This window comes from Bison bison, unplaced genomic scaffold (assembly GCF_000754665.1).
Source record: "Bison bison bison isolate TAMUID 2011002044 unplaced genomic scaffold, Bison_UMD1.0 scf7180017864508, whole genome shotgun sequence".
NCBI lineage: Eukaryota > Metazoa > Chordata > Mammalia > Artiodactyla > Bovidae > Bison > Bison bison.
In genome coordinates, this window is record NW_011495064.1 from 9,668,175 (window position 1) to 9,682,490 (window position 14,316).

General features: G+C 44.8%; 1 long non-coding RNA gene across 1 annotated transcript in view; it reads right to left on the minus strand.

The window, feature by feature from the left end:
- Positions 1–10,531, minus strand: part of LOC104980861 — a 13,229-nt gene extending 2,698 nt beyond the window's left edge. The window contains exons 1-2 of the long non-coding RNA XR_824312.1: positions 10,288–10,531; positions 951–1,133 (exon numbers count right to left, since the gene is read on the minus strand). This is a non-coding gene — a long non-coding RNA (uncharacterized LOC104980861). The remainder of the gene's footprint in view (positions 1–950; positions 1,134–10,287) is intronic.
- Positions 10,532–14,316: the final 3,785 nt, after the last annotated feature.

Genomic DNA, 14,316 nt, shown 5'->3' on the forward strand with positions numbered 1-14,316 from the left:
CATTGCTGCCAGGGCTTTTTTCTCTAGGTGTGATGAGCAGAGGCTGCCCTTCAGCTGCAGGGCTTGGGCTTCTCATTGCAGTGGCTTCTCTTGTCGGGTGCACAGGCTCAATGGCTGTGGTGCATGGACTTAGTTGTTCCGCGGCACGTGGGATCTTCCTGGACCAGGGATTGAATCCATGTCTCCTGCTTCGGCAGGTGTATTCTTTACCACTGAGCCACCAGGGAAGACCCACCAGCTTTCCATTTTGGAGTGAGCACTTGGATGTCTGAGAAGAGGATGAAACGAAGACTGGGGGTACTAGAAATGCCATAGCCCAGAGGACCACAGCAAGTAGGTGTGGAGAGATGGGTGAGCTATGAGATGCACAGTACTGAAGGAGATTAAAAAGAACAGGTCTGTGGAGCAGCGATCAAAAGGTCAAAAGGAGGAGATGAAATTGGTTTTGAAGATTTTCACTGGGATCAGGTATTTATCTGAATGCTTGCCCTGTCCAGAAAGTTGTTATCTCACAGGTTCCTCTTCAAATCCAAGATGGACCTTGACAATGGGCCCAGGATTGAGACGCAGTGACAAAGGTCAGCCTTGAGCATGTATGTTTACTGCCAAGTGCCATGGGAGAGCTCCTAGAAAACAGTCTAACTCCTACTGACCTTCCCATGGGCTTCCCAGATGGCTCATCAGTAAAGAATCCACCTGTAATGCAGAAGACACAGGATAGGTTGGGAAGACCCCTGGAGGAGGGCATGACAACCCACTCCAGTACGCTTGCCTGGGAAATCCCATGGACAGAGGAGCCTTTTGAGCTACAGTCCATGGTGTCCCAAAAAGTTGGACAAGACTGAACATGCACACAGATGCAAAACTCACACGAAACCAGTTTTCTGCCTGAAGTCTAATTCAAAATATACAGAAACCTGGAATGAAATATGATTGTGATGAATACTTACTGTGATGGTTGGTATGATGGGTTAACTTGATGGGGCTAAGGGAGGCCCAGAGAGCTGGTGAAATGTATTTCGGGGTGTGTCTGTTGAGGGTGTTTCTGGAGAAGCCTGGCCTTCAAATGGGCGGATGGAGTTAAAAGGACCACCCTCAACATTGCAGTGAGAAGCATCCCATCTGCTGAACGTCTGTACCAAATAGAAAGACAGAGGAAGGGTGAGTTTTCTCTCTGCTTCCCCTGGGACACCCGTCTTCTCCTGCCCTTGGACGTGGGAGCTCCCAGTGCTTGGGCCTTCAGAGTCCAACCAGGTGTGTGCTCATGCGGTCACTTCAGTCACGTCCACCTCTCTGCAACCCTATGCATAGCACAAGTGTATTCCATTATCTTGTAATAACTTTTAATGGAGTATAATCTATAAAAATACTGAATCACCATGCTGTATACCTGAAACCAATATAATACTGTAAATCAATTCCACTTCAATTTAAAAAGAATCCAACCATGACTTATACCACTGCCCACCCCCCAGCCCTCAACCCCCCAGTAGTCAGGCCTTCAGATTTGGACAGGGTTACACCATTAGCTTTCCTGGCTCCCAGTTTGCTGATAGCAGATCAAGCGACTTCTTGGCTTCTGTAACTGTGCTAGCCAATTCCTATAGTAGGTCTGCTCTTATATGTGTGTATGTATATATATATATATATGCATATATTCAATTGGTAGGTTTCTCTGGAGAAACCTGAGTAGCATACTCAGGACAGGTGTTAGTTGTTCAGTCATGTCTGAATCTTTGTGACCCCATGGACTGTATCCTGCCAGACTCCTCTGTCCATGGGATTCTCCAGGCAAGAGTACTGAAGTGGGTAGCCATTTCCTTCTCCAGGAGATCTTCCTGACCCAGGACTGATGCTAGGACAAACTACATACAATCACTATATTAGATTAGGAGGAAATGGAAACCCACTCCAGTGTTCTTGCCTGGGAAATCCCATGGACAGAGGAGCCTGGGGGGGCTACAGTCCATGGTGTTGTAAAGAGTCAGCCATAAATGAGCACACACACATGCATTCATGTTTTAAATTTTTAGAGAATGTAATGAGAACACTTCTCAATTTGTTTCATGAGCCAGCTAAATCATGATAACATACCTGGCAGGGATATTACACTAAAAAAAAAAACTACAGGTAAATTTCTTTTATACATATTGTAAAATTATCAAAACATGTGGTAATACATAAAATAAATATCATAACAAAATTCAGTTTAGTCCAGAAATGCAAGGCTGGTTTGACATTCAAAAACTTCTTGCACAGTTCATCACATTAACAAAATAAAGGGGAAAATCATATGATCGGCCTATAAACAAGTAAGCACTTAATTTATGGCAAAAATGTTTCAGAGTACTAGAGAAAGGAAGTAAGTGGATATGATGGAGGAATAAACAGACTTGATCCCAACATCACACCATATATGAAAGTCAATACCATGTAGATTACAGATCTAAATGAGAAAGGTGAAATTATTGATATAAAGTTTCCAGAAGATAATACAAAAGAATATTTTCATGACCATCAGGAAAGCAAAGCGTTCTTAAATAGGACATAGGAAGCATTAACTATAAAGGAAAATATTGGTAAGTTAAAGTACAATAAAATTAAAATCTTCTAGTCATCCAAAGACACCATAAAGTGAGTGAAAAGTCAATATATACCTCAGGGTAGTATAAGATATTTTCAATATACATAAACAAAAAAGGATCATATTCACAATATAAGTATCTCAGTAAGATACTTAAAAATCTGAAAGAAAAGATGAACAATACATCAGGAAAATCAGCAAGACATTTGCAAAAACCCATTCTCAAGATACCCAAATAGCCAGGGTACTTGAAAAGATGTTCAACTTATTAGTAAATCTGATAAATCAAGTTAAAACCACAATGAAATCAACTAGGTACCACCAGAGAGCCCCAAATCAAAAAGACTAAGAACCAGATATGAACAAGGAAGTAGGGCGGCATAACTCTCCCACTTGCTGGTGGGAGTAGAAACTGACAAAGTTCTCTGGTCTACACACGCAAGAGAGATGCATGCACACACCCACCAAAGACATCCACAAGAAGGCCCACAGCAGCCCCCTCGGAATTAGCCTAGAACTGAAACAACCCAAACACGGATCAGGAGGAAAATGATGGGTAAACTACGCTTTGTAACTGTTAGAACGGAAGGAAATACAACAGGGAAAAAATACTATAATTATACCCAACAACATAGATACAGCTCACAAACTTGATGTTGAAAGGATAAAGCCAGACACAAAAGAACAGATACCATATGATTGCATTTGTAGAGTGTTACTCAAGAAACAGGTGGCTCAGATGGTAAAGCGTCTGCCCACAGTGCCGGAAACCCAGGTTCAATCCCTGGGTCGGGAAGATCTCCTTGAGAAGGATATGGCAACCCACTCCAGTATTCTTGCCTGGAAAATCCCATGGATGGTGGAATCTGGTAGGCTACAGTCCATGGGGTCTCAAAGAGTCAGACACGACTGAGCGACTTCACTCACTCGCTCAAGAAAAGAGAAAAAAACAACCTATGGGACTAGATGTTAGGATGGTGGCTATCTCTGAGGAGGAAGAAGGGACATCATCACCAGGGCCATTGGGGACAATGGCTGGTTCTTTTTCTTACCTGGGGATGGTTACTGGGATGCATTCCCACCAGGATCATCCATGGAGTCACGTATTTCTGCTTTTTGCAGCTTCCATATGTGGAACCTCAATAAAGAATCCCCAAAATTTTCAAGTGTTGATTTCTTCAGTGAAGCACATGGAGGGACTAATACAGAAAATAGCATAGAAGATCTTTTTTAAAACCAACCTTGGGACCTTCTTGGTGGTAGTCCAATGGCTAAGACTTCATGCTCCCAAGGCAAGGGACCTGCGTTTGATCCATGGTCAGGAAACCCATGGATCCCACACACCAAAACTAAGATTTCACATGATACAACTAAAAATCTCACATGCCCCAGTGAAGCTCGAAGATCCTGAGGGCCACAACTTAGACCTGACACAGCCAAATAAATAAATAATTTTTTTTAAAAATAGTAGTCTGCAGTTACCTGGGTTCACTGACCTAGAACCAGACATCCTAGAAAGTGAAGTCAAGTGGGCCTTAGAAAGCATCACTACGAACAAAGCTAGTGGAGGTGATGGAATTCCAGTTGTGCTCTTTCAAATCCTGAAAGATGATGCTGTGAAAGTGTTGCACTCAATATGCCAGCAAATTTGGAAAACTCAGCAGTGGCCACAGGACTGGAAAAGGTCCGTTTTCATTCCAATCCCAAAGAAAGGCAATGCCAAAGAATGCTCAAACTACCACACAATTGCACTCATCTCACACACTAGTAAAGTAATGCTCAAAATTCTCCAAGCCAGGCTTCAGCAATATGTGAACCGTGAACTTCCTGATGTTCAAGCTGGTTTTAGAAAAGGCAGAGGAACCAGAGATCAAATTGCCAACATCCGCTGGATCATGGAAAAAGCAAGAGTTCCAGAAAAACATCTATTTCTGCTTTGTTGACTATGCCAAAGCCTTTGACTGTGTGGATCACAATAAACTGTGGAAAATTCTTCAAGAGATGGGAATACCAGACCACCTGATCTGTTTCTTGAGAAATGTGTATGCAGGTCAGGAAGCAACAGTTAGAACTGGACATGGAACAGCAGACTGGTTCCAAATAGGAAAAGGAGTTCGTCAAGACTGTAAATTGTCACCCTGCTTATTTAACTTATATGCAGAGTACATCATGAGAAACGCTGGGCTGGAAGAAGCACAAGCTGGAATCAAGATTGCCAGGAGAAATATCAATCACCTCAGATATGCAGATGACACCACCCTTATGGCAGAAAGTGAAGAGGAACTAAAAAGCCTCTTGATGAAAGTGAAAGTGGAGAGTGAAAAAGTTGGCTTAAAGCTCAACATTCAGAAAACGAAGATCATGGCATCTGGTCCCATCACTTCATGGGAAATAGATGGGGAAACAGTGGAAACAGTGGCAGACTTTATTTTTCTGGGCTCCAAAATCACTGCAGATGGTGACTGTAGCCATGAAATTAAAAGACGCTTATTCCTTGGAAGGAGAGTTATGACCAACCTAGATGGCATATTCAAAAGCAGAGACATTACTTTGCCAACAAAGATTCGTCTAGTCAAGGCTATGGTTTTTCCTGTGGTCATGTATGGATGTGAGAGTTGGACTGTGAAGAAGGCTGGGTGCCAAAGAATTGATGCTTTTGAACTGTGGTGTTGGAGAAGACTCTTGAGAGTCCCTTGGACTGCAAGGAGATCCAACCAGTCCATTCTGAAGGAGATCAGCCCTGGGTGTTCTTTGGAAGGAATGATGCTGAAGCTGAAACTCCAGTACTTTGGCCACTTCATGCAAAGAGTTGACTCATTGGAAAAGACTCTGATGCTGGGAGGGATTGGGGGCAGGAGGAGAAGGGGACGACAGAGGATGAGATGGCCGGATGGCATCACTGACTCTGTGGACGGGAGTCTGGGTGAACTCTGGGAGTTGGTGATGGACAGGGAGGCCTGGCGTGCTGCGATTCATGGGGTCGCAAAGAGTCGGACACGACTGAGCGACTGAACTGAATCTAGGTTCAGTGTGCCCTCCTGATGTTGGTTCCAGAGCAGAAAGTGGAAAGGACCACACATACACACCTATGACTATAGGTCAGCTGGATCGGGAAAAGTGAATGCCTTTCCCTGAGGAACCATGAATAAAACTCGGACCCTCTGCAGTTGAGCAAAGAGGTGAGGAATGTATGAGGGAAAAAAAAAATGAAAGAGCCGTTGTATGAAATTATGTCAACAATGAAGGACCTGGAGGAGATGCTTGTATTTCCAGCCTTATTATGTAAAGCGGGATTAAAAGGTAACAAATTGAGGCTGTCTAGGAGGAAATACTTTCTTACGAAATGGATAATTAACCTCTAGCCAATGGTTTAGTAAAATCCAACTCCTCCCTTAAAAAAAAAAAAAGATTAGCTATTTATAGCAGCTGAAACAGCATCCACAGTTACACTGACTGCTATTATATTACAAAGACACCTCTGCTTCCAGGCAAAAAAAAAAAAACTGATAGCCAGCTGGGGTCAGGAAGGAAATTTTCCCTTTGGTGTGGGATTTCACAGCTCCGTTATCTAGTAGTGAACCATCCAGGCACTGCCTGGCGTTTGCACCTCCGTTTGGACACCTGGCTCTTCCATCCAGGGAGCTGCACTCAAACAAGCCATTGTTTTCCTCCTGGATGGCACACCTGTAGCCTTGTATTTAGGCCACACCTTGTGTTTCCAAAAGGTAAACACAAGGAATATAATCAAAATTGGTCCTAACACGACTGTTTTTACATCAACAGTCTATAAATATATGGGAGAACTCAATATACGTGTGAAATAAACAGAGCAGGTATGCCTACACGGAGGTAATTCAAAAGACGGCTCTGTAATTTAGCAGCCTGGATCTCAATTGTTGTATTTTTCGGCATGAAAAACACAGATATTATTCATCAAAGTGATTGTCCTGCGCACTTGTATACCTTATATAATTTATTTTTTCGGGGCTTTTTACTTCAAAGAAATCACTCGCTAATGACATTTCAGACTTTAGAAATTTTTCTGATAGCACACTGCTATTCCCTCAGGGGCAGAATTGTGAATAAGTGGATTTTTTAAAGATCATTAACAGATATTACAAACCAATTCAAACGGAGCATTTTCCTTGCAAATTACCTTTAACTTTTAAAGCCATTGGAAAAAAAGAAAAAGGAAAAAAGACAGTGAGTGATTTAATTTACTTAGCCTGTCTACAAATCACAGCTTTGCACTCCATCGGCGATTGCATTTTTCAACCAAAAAACATCTCTAACTATCTCTAATAGAGATATTTTTCTAAATGATCACACTCAATGAGTGATATTTCAAAAGATAGTGATGTTTAGTTTTTCGTTTTTTGTGTTGTTTTTTTTTTTTATTCACTGAGCAAGTTGCCCTGGAATTGAGAATGTTTATTTTATTGATATGCTTGAAGCCAAACCAGTCAGCCCTGCACTGCCTGTATCTGTTGCTTAATTAAAACTCGCAGGTAATTAGCAGGTTTATCATTTCTGAGCAAATGGATGGAGAAGCTTTGGTGGTAGATTGTGGAGTTTTTGAGGTAAGGAGGGGCTCTTTTATTTAATGATCAAACTGTCGTTTCCTGGCTAAAGAGCTAATATTTGGGGTGAGAAGCACCTTTATTCCCCACGTACATCAGGCCTAGATTCCTATTTGCATCAGCACCCCGTTGTGTATGTTTTCTATTCAAAGAGCCCCTGTGGACTTCAAAGTGAGTTGCCTGCGAGGCCAGGCTACATGGGAGTCCTGAACGGGGTCGGATCAGGCCCAGAGCCGGGAGAAACCATGCCAAGACCAGCGCGTGCTGGAGCCCCCAAACCATGTCACAAAATTAAAGGGTGTCCCCTGCCTAGGCCACCCCACAGTGCATGTGGGAAATGTCCCCAGGCTTGCCAAGCGCTGCGCTGGCTTCTCAGGCTACTCCTTATAAATATTTGATGAGTGGCACTCCATTTGTAAGGAACTATGTTAATAAGAATATTCTTTGAAATCGGAGTCCAACGTAGGCTTTAAAAGGGGTCATTGTTTGAAGGACTACAGGTTTCCCCTTTTTCCTTTTTAAAGTGCAAAGTCAACTTACCAAGAGTCAAACAAAAGGATCTGGTGTCCTTTTGGATGGTCCATCAACCAAAAATGGGTAGGATTCTACACTGAAGGAAGTTCTATTTTTGGAAGGGTTTATTAAATTATTGAGGGTGTGTGTGCTTAGTCGCTCAGTCATGTCCCACTCTTTGCGACCCCATGGATTGTAATCTGCCAGGCTCTTCTGTCCGTGTGAATCTCCAGGAAAGAATACTGGAGTGGGTTGCCATTTCCTCCTCCAGGGGATCTTCCTGACCTGGGCAGGGGCAAGGAGGTGGGTGGGGATTGAACCCTGGTCTCCTGCATTACAGGTGGATTCTTTATCATCTGAGCCACTAGGGAAGCCCTAAATTATTGAGAGGACTTCCCTTGTAGCTCAGTCGGTAAAGAATCTGCCTGCAGTGCAGGAGACCCAGGTTCGATCCTTGGGTTGGGAAGATCCCCTGGAGAAGGAAATGGCAACCCACTCCAGTATCCTTGCCTGGAAAATCTCATGGACAGAGGAGCCTGCTGGGCTGCACTCCATGGGGTCACAAAGAGTCAGGCACAACTGATCGACTAACACTTACTTACTTACTTACTTACAGGAATAAAAATGCTAATATTTCTTGAATGTTTCTTGGGTGCCAGATATTTTCATTCTCTTCTTTTCATCCTCACCAAAATATTATGCAGTAGAAGGTAAAGAATCCAAGAATCCGCCTGCAATGCAGGAGACCCGGGTTTGATCCCTAGTTTGGAAAGATGCCCTGGAGAAGGAAATGGCAACCCACTCCAGTATTCTTGCCTGGGAAATCCCATGGACAGAGGAGCCTGGGGGGCTACAGTCTATGGGGTCTCAAGAGTCGGACACAACTGAGCACCTAAACGACCACCAGGAAAGTTCCCTGGAACAGAGATACACGTTCCTGGGCCCTCACACGGGGGTGTGGCCTCACCAAGCCTTTCGTCTATATGACAGGTGATGGTTTCTGAAACTGCTTCACACAATCCAGGTCATGGAGACAGTGTCTCATCAACCTTTTCTTCCACTTCAGGCCAGTTTCTCAACATGAGACTTTCTGTTCTCATCACTGTAAGCTTTGGTCTTTTAACGAAAATGAATCTAAATGGGAATGATTTTTCATGTAATTGGGGTAAAAACAAAAGTTTAAAAATAGAATAAAGTAAAACAGGATGATTTCCACTCATAGAACATCAATCTGTTTATTTTGTGCTCAGTCGACAGATCTTTATACCCGCTGAGTTGAAGTGCTTCAGCGAGGTGCTAAGATGTTGGATTTCTGAGCACGCTTTACCTTGCCTTGACATTTAGGGTAAAATCAAACTTCTAAATCTGAAGCACAGGGAGGGTGAGATGAATTGGGAGATCAGGATTGATGTATATACACTATTGATAACTGTAACATAACTGATGAGAACCCACTGTAGAGCACAGGGAATGCTCTATGGTGACTTAAATGGGAAGGAAATCCAAAAAGAGGGTATGTCTGTATACATACAGCTGATTCACTTTGCTGTACAGAAGAAACTAACACAACATTGTAAAGCAACTCTACTCTCATAAAAATTAATTTTAAACAGATTTTTTTAAAACCCATAAAGCATGTAAGAGGGCAGATGTGATTTGATGCCGGACGGCCTCTCATACCTCATCCTGACCGGCTCACTGCTCTGCAGTCTCTGTGGAGAGGCTGAGGTGCCTCCTGCCTTTCTCCACCTGCTGGTCCTGTCTCTTCATTGTTGTTGCTCTTGTTCTTCAGTTTTGACTGAACACATCTGACTCTGCAACCCCATAAGCTGCAGCACGCCAGCCTTTCCTGTCCTTCACCGTCTCCCAGAGTTTTCTCAAACTCATATCCATTGAGTCAGTGATTCCATCCAACTTTCTCATCCTCTGTTGTCCCCTACTCCACCTGCCTTCAATCTTTCCCAGTATCAGGCTCTTTTCCAATGAGTTGGCTCTTTGCATCAGGTGACCAAAGTATTGGAGCTTCAGCATTGGCCCTTCCACTGAATGTTCACGTTTGACTTCTTTTAGGATTGACTGGTTGGATCTCTTGTAGTCCAAGTGAGTCTCAAGAGTCTTCTCCAGCACCACAATTGTTAATTTGGTTTAAAGGTGCTCTCCTCAGAAAGTGCTTGCTTTGCCTTCAGATCCAAAACAGTCCAGCCCTGATGTTCACCATTTCCACTTCCTTCAGAGCATCATTTCCTCTGTTAGCTTAGTCTCTCATGCAGCATCCATCTCCCCAGTTCAGCTGAGCCTCCAGAAAGTCAGAGATCATCACAGTCTGTCCTCCACTTCTTCTCCCAGTCCGTGCATAGTCCCTGGCACAGGGAATATTGTTGGCTGAAAGCAGCTTTACCTGGTGTAAAACAACATAAAACCCCAGGCAGATACTCTGTCATTGGCTGCTGAGGCAGCTCTTGAACTGAGGAAGAAAAGCTCTCATTTTCCTCGTGCACCAGCTCAAGTTCTTTCCCCTGCAATTGATCCCTGCCTCCTCTCCGCCAGACAGACACGCACACCTGATCTGGAAGGACTGCCTGTGTTTACTCCCAGTCTGGGAAGTCTTACCTGTTGGCAGGGTCCTGCCTGCCAAGAAGGCACAGCTCCCCCGTCATCTGAGTGCTAGGCGGCCATGAGTTTGGTGTCCGAGGGGCCAGGTGTGGCTCTCAGGGGCTCCAGGGGCTCCTCTGTGCAAGTCACCACTGGCGACAGCAATATCGCAGAACTCAGTTCCCGTCACCTCCTAAACTGCTGACCCTGATGCAGGGTGGAATATTTTGTTTTCTTGATTGGATCGCTTCCAAATTAAAGAAGGACTATTTAATAGTTGTAACAAGGGAAACAACACTTAGAAACAGATTAAAAACAAAGATAATTCTTTGTCCCCATCACACCTCACTACCACTCTCTGAAGATTACCAGAGGCAGACACACATAGCCTATATCCCTGTGTTATATAAATGATACAGTGTATATTAATACATTTATACTTAATGCGTGTGTGTTAAGTCACTTCAGTGTGTACCACTGAAGTACAACTTCAGTGTAATATAATTATAACTTATGTACACACACATTAGTATAACATATGTGCTGCTAAGCTAAGTGCTAAGTCGCTTCAGTCGTGTCCGACTCTGTGCGACCCCATAGACGCAGCCCACCAGGCTCCCCCGTCCCTGGGATTCTCCAGGCAAGAACACTGGAGTGGGTTGCCATTTCCTTCTCCAGAGGATCTTCCCAACCCAGGGGTCGAACCCACATCTCCTGCATCTCCTGCCTTGGCAGACAGGTTCTTTACCACTGAGCCACCTGGGAAGTTCATAACTATATAACGAATATATAGAATTTTACATCCGTGGGGCTGTGTATATGCTGGAGGGACTTTATCGCAGGATCCCATCTTCATTCAATGGCTGCTTATCTATGTATGTTACTTGCCTTTCTTAGGTGTGGCTACTCCAGGGACTTTCTGGGAAGACGGGTGGGACCACAGAGGACCACACCTGTGTGCAGCGGTGCCCATTTCCCGTTCTCTTCAGAAACATACCTGCGTTGGGAAAACACACTGGGATTCAGATGAGTTTTCAGAGAAGTGACATTGCTGGTGTTTTCTCCCGGATGACGGTTTGAGGACATCTGAAGAGATGCCTGCCCCACCCCTACCTTGGTGAGGTCCAGACCAGCCCTGAGCACCGTCTCCTTGCTTCCTTGAACTCCCCAGCCCACGTTGCTCCCTTCTGTTTCTTTTTTCTTTTTTTTTTCCTCTCCTCTGTTTCTAACTGGCTCCCATTTCGAGTTGCCAGCCCCTGTATTGCCTCTGACCTTGTCTCTTTCCAGCAGCCTTCTCTCAGGAACGAATCTCAAGGTCAAGGCTTCACTGACTTCCTCCCAGGTGCCTCTGCCCTCCAGGCCTCAGAGAGAGCCACCCACACTTTCACTGGGTGCCCATCGACTCAGCCCAGCTGTCTCCAGGTGGTCATCCCCTCTGACTCTCCCCCTACAGACCACAAACTTGGTCAACACAGCTGTGAACTGCTGCGTAGGTTTCAAACATATTCAAGGCGTTTATTTCAACCAGTTCTTACAATAGCCCATAAAGTAGAGAAGGTTACGTACACTGGCCCCTCAAATATATGGGTCTTAAGAACATTAACAGGAAATCTGCTAAAAAGATGTTAAATTGGTCACATAAAAAATAGTTTTGCTGTTAGTAAAAGAAAAATACAGTAGAGTAACATTGATATACTTTTTGCCTATGGAAGAGCAAATATTTCTAAGGATGAACAATACTCTGTTCAACAAGGGAGGACAGTGGCCAGACCCTTTAACCTCTCAAAGGTAGGAGGACATATTGGTGGTACTGCTCTGATTGATAATTTGCCATTCTTGCCTGGAGAACCCCGTGGACTGAGGAGCCTGGCAGGCTACAGTCCACGGGGTCACAAAGAGTCGGACATGACTGAAGTGACTTAGCACACACGAAAATTCAACCAAATTCTCCTAAAGCATCCTCGCCATCTGCCTCTTGAATAGCCATTGCCGCCCCCGGCTGTCTCTAGAAGATATTCCCCTGTCCTTGCAGGATGGAGCCCCCTCTCCCCACATCGGCACAGGCTCTCCCAGCACAGAGGCCGCCCCAGGCACTGTCACAGTCTGCAGGAAGTCTTTGCAGCCTCTGGGGCACCATTTTGTCACCCCTGGGACCACTGCCATGCTCCAAGTCCACTCAAGGCATCTGCTTTGAGTTGTTTTTTTCCCCACAAACAGTGAAGGATTTGTGTTGATTCTTCCCCAGAAGGTCACTGGTGACCAGTGACCCTCTGGGTGTCCACAGGGGGACCATGGACAAGTGAGTCAGCCCTCCTGGGGACTGAACTCATGACCTCATTAGCACAGGGCTGTCATCAACAGACCCACACAGCACGTACCTCATTGAAGGCACTGAGGCAGTATTTTGCTTAATGTTAATTCTTAGATTAACTACAGATGAGTAGAGTTCCTAGAAGGGAAAAAGAAATGAGAGAGATGTGTGCATTCTTTAAAGGAAATGTGGATCATCAGTAGATGGTCCCTTTGGTTCATTTTATGATTGAATTTCAGCATCGGAAGGTGACACTCATTGGGATCCATGGTGCCATATTTTGTGGTTTGTTTTTTTTTTTTTCATCAATATCCTGGCCAGAAGACTGTCAGGGAAAAAAAGCAAATGGTGTCACTTCCCCCTTTGGCCAAACTGCATAAGGATTCTGTAGTGATTCCTCCAAAGTTCAAGCTTCAAACACAGGCAGCATGAGGGAAAGGGTTCTCCCATCTGAGGGAGAGGTGGTCCTTCCCATACACGAAAGGCTGGGCCCTCTTGTCTCCCCACCCCACACACCCCAGAACCCTAATTCCTGTGGCCAGAAGCCCCTCCTGCAGTCCTGTGTCAGTCACTCTGCAGCTCAGTCAGCCCCCCTCCCACCCCCCTCACCTCCGTTTACCTTATCCCCAGCTGGTCCCTGAGGGACCAGTTTTACAAATAGCAACTATGGTTTGGAGCTGAGTTTTGACACCAGCTCTGTATCCTGTGTCAGATTACATCTCTATGAATATTCCACCGACTGCACAGCTCTGAAGAGAAGTTTCCGCTTTCAGGCCATTTCAACTTCAGTCGCTCCCACCCCTGACAGCGATCTTTGAAACTGATAGGGCCCTGATAGAAGCCAGAAGAAATTTTTAAAAAATATTAATAATCATGGGCGAGGTTCCCAGTCTTTGTAATCTTGTGGAAGAGCTCCCTGGAGGAAAGCACACTTGAACTGAACACATGCCCACGCGAGCTCGTCCATGGAAAAGGCTACTCGGAAATGCATGGATGTTTTGCAGAGAATTTCTATGATGGGGGAGAAAAGGATAAGTCAGTCGTCTGCACTTACCACCTTTTCCCTGAGGAACTTGAAAGACCATCTTTAAACACTCAGGTCTGTTCCCACTGCAAAAGAAGCCCCACAGCACCCAGGCATTCAGTGGAGAAGACTAACCTCTTAGGAGCAGCGCAGCTCTGCCATGCACCACCTCCAGCACGTGCCAGCTCATTGGGGTGGGGGTGAGGGGGCAGGGAAAATTAGTATCTGCTTCGAGCTGGTCATTTCCTCACCTGTAAAATGATGATAGTCACAGTTACTGCAAAATAGTCACTGTCTCCACATGGAATAAAGGACATCAAATTCTTTACTGGATTCCCTGGAACACAGTACCTCCTTGCTGAAACTTAACTGTTTCTAACTTACTTCACCCTGTATGACAGACTCAAGGTCCATGAGAAAAGCAAATATCATATATTAACGCATATTCATGGGATCTAGAAAAATGGTACAGATGAACCTATTCGCAGGGCAGGAATAGAGATGCAGATGCAGAGAATGGACATGCAGACATGAGGCGAAGGGGAGGGTGGGATGAAATGGAAGATTAGGATTGACGTATATACACTGTCACGTGTAAAAGAGATAGCTAGTAGGAAGCTGCTATGTAGCACAGGGAGTTCAGTCTGGTGGTCTGTGATGACCTAGAGGGGTGGGATTGGGGGTGGGAGGGAAAGGTTCAAGAGGGAGGGGA